This window comes from Arachis stenosperma, chromosome 5 (genome assembly GCF_014773155.1).
Source record: "Arachis stenosperma cultivar V10309 chromosome 5, arast.V10309.gnm1.PFL2, whole genome shotgun sequence".
NCBI lineage: Eukaryota > Viridiplantae > Streptophyta > Magnoliopsida > Fabales > Fabaceae > Arachis > Arachis stenosperma.
In genome coordinates, this window is record NC_080381.1 from 112499752 (window position 1) to 112506930 (window position 7179).

The following is a 7179-nucleotide window of genomic DNA, read 5'->3' on the forward strand; positions in this document are numbered from 1 at the left end:
TCTTTCATATGAGCAGGAACAAAGACAAAGGCATTCTTGTTGAAGCTGACCCTGAACCTGAAAGGACCTTGAAGCGAAAGCTAAGAGAAGCTAAGGCACAACTCTCTGTAGAGGACCTAACAGAAATCTTCAAAGAAGAAGACATGGCAGCCGAAAACAACAACAATGCAAACAATGCAAGGAAGGTGCTGGGTGACTTTACTGCACCTACTCCCGACTTCTATGGGAGAAGCATCTCTATCCCTGCCATTGGAGCAAACAACTTTGAGCTTAAGCCTCAATTAGTTTCTCTAATGCAACAGAATTGCAAGTTCCATGGACTTCCATTGGAAGATCCTCATCAGTTTTTGGCTGAGTTCTTGCAAATTCTTTGACACTGTCAAGACTAATGGGGTTGACCCTGAGGTCTACAGACTTATGCTATTCTCTTTTGCTGTAAGAGACAGAGCTAGGACATGGTTGGACTCACAACCTAAAGAAAGCCTGGACTCATGGGAAAAGCTAGTCAATGCCTTCTTGGCAAAGTTTTTTCCACCTCAAAAATTGAGTAAGCTTAGAGTGGAAGTCCAAACCTTCAGACAGAAGGATGGAGAATCCCTCTATGAAGCTTGGGAAAGATACAAACAGTTGATCAGAAAATGTCCTTCTGACATGCTTTCTGAATGGAGCATCATAGGTATTTTCTATGATGGTCTCTCTGAACTATCCAAGATGTCTTTGGATAGCTCTGCTGGAGGATCTCTTCATCTGAAGAAGACGCCTACAGAAGCTCAAGAGCTAATTGAAATGGTTGCAAATAACCAATTCATGTACACTTCTGAAAGGAATCCCGTGAACAATGGGACAAATCAGAAGAAAGGAGTTCTTGAGATTAATACTCTGAATGCCATATTGGCTCAGAACAAGATATTGACTCAACAAGTCAATTTGATTTTTCAAAGTCTGTCTGGAATGCAAAATGCACCAAGCAGTACTAAGGATGCTTCATCTGAAGAAGAAGCTTATGATCCTGAGAACCCTTCAATGGAAGAGGTGAATTACCTAGGAGAACCCTATGGAAACACCTATAATTCTTCATGGAGAAATCATCCAAATTTCTCATGGAAGGATCAACAGAGACCTCAACAAGGTTTCAACAACAATAATGGTGGAAGAAACAGGTTTAGCAATGGCAAGCCTTTCCCATCATCTTCTCAGTAACAGACAGAGAATTCTAAGCAGAACCCCTCTAACTTAGCAACTATAGTCTCTGATCTAATCAAAACCACTCAAAGTTTCATGACTGAAACAAGGTCCTCCATTAGGAACTTGGAGGCACAAGTGGGACAGTTGAGCAAGAAAATTACTGAACTCCCTCCTAGTACTCTTCCAAGCAGTACAGAAGAAAATCCAAAAGGAGAGTGCAAGGCCATCAACATGGCCGAATTTGGAGAGGAAGGAGAGGAAGTGAACGCCACTGAGGAAGACCTCAATGGGTGTGCACTAGCCTCCACTGAGTTCCCCAATGAGGAACCATGGGAATCTGAGGCTCAAAATGAGACCATAGAGATTCCATTGGACTTACTTCTGCCTTTCATGAGCTCTGATGAGTATTCTTCCTCTGAAGAGGATGAGTATGTCACTGAAGAGCAAGTTGCTAAATACCTTGGAGCAATCATGAAGCTAAATGACAAGTTATTTGGAAATGAGACTTGGGAGGATGAACCCCCTTTGCTCACCAAAGAATTGGATGACTTGTCTAGGCAGAAATTACCTCAAAAGAGGCAGGACCCTGGGAAGTTCTCCATACCTTGTACCATAGGCACCATGACCTTCAACAAGGCTCTGTGTGACTTAGGGTCAAGTGTAAACCTCATGCCTCTCTCTGTAATGGAGAAACTAGGGATCTTTGAGGTGCAAGCTGCAAGAATCTCATTAGAGATGGCAGACAACTCAAGAAAACAAGCTCATGGACTTGTAGAGGATGTTCTGGTGAAGATTGAAGACCACTACATCCCTGCTGATTTCATAGTCCTAGAGACTGGGAAGTGCATGGATGAATCCATCATCCTTGGCAGACCCTTCCTAGCCACAGCAAAGGCTGTGATTGATGTTGATGGAGGTGAACTGATCATTCAAGTGAATGAAGAATCCTTTGTGTTTAAGGCTCAAGGATGTCCCTCTGTCACCATGGAGAGGAAGCATGAAGAGCTTCTCTCAAATCAGAGTCAAGCAGAGCCCCCACAGTCAAACTCTAAGTTTGGTGTTGGGAGGCCACAACCAAACTCTAAGTTTGGTGTTGAACCCCCACATTCAAACTCTAAGTTTGGTGTTGGGAGGTTCCAACATTGCTCTGAGAAAATGTGAGGCTCCATGAGAGCCATCTGTCAAGCTAATGACACTAAAGAAGCGCTTGTTGGGAGGCAACCCAATGTTATATTTTATATATTTTTCTTTGTTATTCTATTTTATTTTGTAGGTTGATGATCATGAGAAGTCACAAAATCAATTGAAGAAGCAAAAATAGAATGAAAAACAGGAAGAAAAATAGCACACCCTGGAGGAAGAACCTACTGGCGTTTAAACGCCAGTAAGGTTAGCAGATGGGCGTTTAACGCCCAGTCTGGCACCATTCTGGGCGTTTAACGCCAGAAAGGGGCACCAGACTGGCGTTAAACGCCAGGAAAGGGCAAGAACCTGGCGTTAAACGCCAGAAATGGGCACCAGCCCGGCGTTTAATGCCAGAATTGGCTCAAAACGTGATTTTGCATGCCATTTGGTGCAGGGATGACTTTTCCTTGACACCTCAGGATCTGTGGACCCCACAGGATCCCCACCAACCCCACCACTCTCTCTCTTCTTCCCCATTCACCAATCACCTCAATACCTCTTCCCCAAAAACCCTTCACCTATCAAATTCCATCTTCTCTTCACCACTCACATCCATCCTTCAGAAAACCCCACCTACCTCACCCTTCAAATTCAAACCACTTTCCCTCCCAAAAACCACCCATACATGACCGAACCATGAGCCCCCCCACTCCTATATAAACCCTTCTTCACCCCTTCATTTTCACACAACCTAAACACCACTTCTCACCCTCTTTGGCCGAACACAAAAGCCATTCCCTTCTTCCTCATTTCTTCTTCTTCTACTCTTTTCTTTCTTCTTTTGCTCGAGGACGAGCAAACCTTTTAAGTTTGGTGTGGTAAAAGCGTTGCTTTTTCGTTTTTCCATAACCATTTATGGCATCCAAGGCCGGAGAAACCTCTAGAAAGAGGAAAGGGAAGGCAAAAGCTTCCACCTCCGAGTCATGGGAGATGGAGAGATTCATCTCAAGGGTGCATCAAGACCACTTCTATGAAGTTGTGGCCTTGAAGAAGGTGATCCCCGAGGTCCCTTTTTCACTCAAAAAGGGTGAATATTCGGAGATCCGACATGAGATCCGAAGAAGAGGTTGGGAAGTTCTTACCAACCCCATTCAACAAGTCGGAATCTTAATGGTTCAAGAGTTCTATGCCAATGCATGGATCACCAAGAACCATGATCAAAGTGTGAACCCGGATCCAAAGAATTGGCTTACTATGGTTCGGGGAAAATACTTGGATTTTAGTCCGGAAAATGTAAGGTTGGCATTCAACTTGCCTATGATGCAAGGAGATGAACATCCTTACACTAGAAGGGTCAACTTTGATCAAAGGTTGGACCAAGTCCTCACTGACATTTGTGAAGAGGGCGCCCAATGGAAGAGAGATTCAAGAGGAAAGCCGGTTCAATTGAGAAGGCATGACCTCAAACCCGTGGCTAGAGGATGGTTGGAGTTTATCCAACGCTCAATCATTCCCACTAGCAACCGGTCCGAAGTTACTCTAGACCGAGCCATCATGATCCATAGCATCATGATTGGAGAAGAAATAGAAGTTCATGAGGTTATAGCTCAAGAACTTTATAAGGTGGCGGACAAGTCCTCTACCTTGGCAAGGTTAGCCTTTCCTCATCTCATTTGTCACCTCTGTTATTCAGTTAGAGTTGACATAGAGGGAGACATCCCCATTGATGAGGATAAGCCCATCACTAAGAAAAGGATGGAGCAAATAAGAGACCCCTCTCATCATGAGATCCCTGAGATGCCTCAAGGGACACACTTTCCTCCACAAGACTATTGGGAGCAACTAAACACCTCTCTAGGAGAATTGAGTTCCAACATGGGACAACTAAGGGTGGAGCACCAAGAACATTCCATCCTCCTCCATGAAATTAGAGAAGATCAAATAATCATGAGAGAGGAGCAACAAAGACAAGGAAGAGACATTGAGGAGCTCAAGCACTCCATAAGATCTTCAAGAGGAAGAACAAGCCGCCATCACTAAGGTGGACCCGTTCTTTAATCTCCTTGTTCTTTATTTTCTTGTTTTTCGAAATTTTATGCTTTATGTTTGTCCATGTTTGTGTCTTATGATCATTAGTGTCTTAGTGTCTATGCCTTAAAGTTATGAATTTCCTATGAATCCATCACCTTTCTTAAATAAACAATGTTCTTAATTGAAAAAGAAAAAGAATTGCATGAATTTTGAATTTTATAACAGTTTAATTATTTTGATGTGGTGGCAATACTTTTTTCTGAATGTATGCTTAAACAGTGCATATGTCTTTTGAATTTGTGGTTCATGAATGTTGGCTCTTGAAAGAATGATGAAAAAGGAGACATGTTACTGAGGATCTGAAAAATCATTAAAATGATTCTTGAAGCAAGAAAAAGTAGTGATTCAAAAAAAAAAGAGAAAAAAAACGAAAAAAAAAGGGAGAAAAGAAAACGAAAAAAAAGAGAGATAAAGTTGTGATCCAAGGCAAAAAGAGTGTGCTTAAGAACCCTGGACACCTCTAGTTGGGGACTCTAGCAAAGCTGAGTCACAATCTGAAAAGGTTCACCCAATTATGTGTCTGTGGCATGTATGTATCCGGTGGTAATACTGGAAGACAGAGTGCTTTGGGCCACAGCCAAGACTCAATAAGTAGCTGTGTTCAAGAATCATCATACTTAACTAGGAGAATCAATAACACTATTTGGATTCTGAGTTCCTAAAGAAGCCAATAATTCTGAATTTCAAAGGATAAAGTGAGATGCCAAAACTGTTCAGAGGCAAAAAGCTAAAAGCCCCGCTCATCTAATTAATACTGATCTTCATAGATGTTTTTGGAGTTCATTGCATATTCTCTTCTTTTTATCTTATTTGATTTTCAGTTGCTTGGGGACAAGCAACAATTTAAGTTTGGTGTTGTGATGAGCGGATAATTTGTACGCTTTTTGGCATTATTTTTAGTATGTTTTTAGTATATTTGGTTTAGTTTTTAGTATATTTTTATTAGTTTTTAGTTAAAATTCACTTTTCTAGACTTTACTATGAGTTTGTGTGTTTTTCTGTGATTTCAGGTATTTTCTGGCTGAAATTGAGGGACCTGAGCAAAAATCTGATTCAGAGACTGAAAAAGACTGCAGATGCTGTTGGATTCTGACCTCCCTGCACTCGAAGTGAATTTTCTGGAGCTACAGAAGCCCAATTGGCGCGCTCTCAACGACGTTGGAAAGTAGACATCCTGGGCTTTCCATCAATATATGATAGTTCATACTTTGCCCAAGATTTGATGGCCCAAACCGGCGTTCAAAGTCACCCTCAGAATTCCCAGCGTTAAACGCCGGAACTGGCACAAGAATGGGAGTTAAACGCCCAAACTGGCACCAAAGCTGGCGTTTAACTCCAAGAAGAGTCTCTACACGAAAATGCTTCATTGCTCAGCCCAAGCACACACCAAGTGGGCCCGGAAGTGGATTTTTATGTCATTTACTCATCTCTGTACACCCTAGGCTACTAGTTTCCTATAAGTAGGACCTTTTGCTATTGTATTTTGATCTTCTAATCTTTGGAATCTTTTGTTCTTTGGATCTTTTGATCACTTTGGGAGGCTGGCCTCACGGCCATGCCTAGACCTTGTTCTTATGTATTTTCAACGGTGGAGTTTCTACACACCATAGATTAAGGTGTGGAGCTCTGCTGTACCTCGAGTATTAATGCAATTACTATTGTTCTTCTATTCAATTCCGCTTGTTCTTTGTCCAAGATATCTCTTGTTCTTCAACTTGATGAATGTGATGATCCGTGACACTCATCATCATTCTCACCTATGAACGTGTGACTGACAACCACCTCCGTTCTACCTTAGATTGGGTGAATATCTCTTGGATTCCTGATACACGATGCATGGTTGATCGCCTGACAACCGAGTGCTCGCCTGACAAACGAGCCAGCCATTCCGTGAGATCAGAGTCTTCGTGGTATAGGCAAGAACTGATGGCGGCATTCAAGAGAATCCGGAAGGTCTAACCTTGTCTGTGGTATTCTGAGTAGGATTCAATGATTGAATGACTGTGACGTGCTTCAAACTCCTGAAGGCGGGGCGTTAGTGACAGACGCAAAAGAATCACTGGATTCTATTCCGGCCTGATCGAGAACCGACAGATGGATAGCCGTGCCGTGACAGGGTGCGTTGAACATTTCCACTGAGAGGATGGGAGGTAGCCACTGACAACGGTGAAACCCTTGCATAAGCTTGCCATGGAAAGGAGTAAGAAGGATTGGATGAAGACAGTAGGAAAGCAGAGGGACAGAAGGGACCAAGCATCTTCATACGCTTATCTGAAATTCCTACCAATGAATCACATAAGTATCTCTATCTTTATCTTTATGTTCTATTCGTATATCACTATACCCAATTGAGTCTGCCTGACTAAGATTTACAAGGTGACCATAGCTTGCTTCATACCAACAATCTCCGTGGGATCGACCCTTACTCGCGTAAGGTTTATTACTTGGACGACCCAGTGCACTTGCTGGTTAGTTGTGCGAAGTTGTAGTGATCACAATTTCGTGCACCAGAATTCAATTCTTGCTTCATTCCCTCCAAGTCTTCATTCGAAGTTTGTTTTGGAGGTTGTGCACGGTCCTCCGCAACATTAAACTCAATCTTCTTGGAGGAATTTTGTTCAACTCGAGGTTCCCATGGAGGTTCTGCATCTCCTAAGTCTTCAACCACTTCTTCCTTGTCTTCGATGATCATGGGCTTCTCCAATTGTTCTAACACAAAATTACATTCCTCCTTATCCACCAGAGTTTCCAATCTCTCCTTCATGCTATGTTCTTCAT

At 42.5% G+C, this 7179-nt stretch overlaps 1 non-coding gene across 1 annotated transcript; it reads right to left on the reverse strand.

Annotated features, from left to right (window-relative positions):
* Positions 1-549: 549 nt before the first annotated feature.
* LOC130932261 (small nucleolar RNA R71) lies at positions 550-657 on the reverse strand. The gene has a single exon (XR_009067419.1). It is a non-coding gene; the product is annotated as a small nucleolar RNA R71 (small nucleolar RNA).
* Positions 658-7179: the final 6522 nt, after the last annotated feature.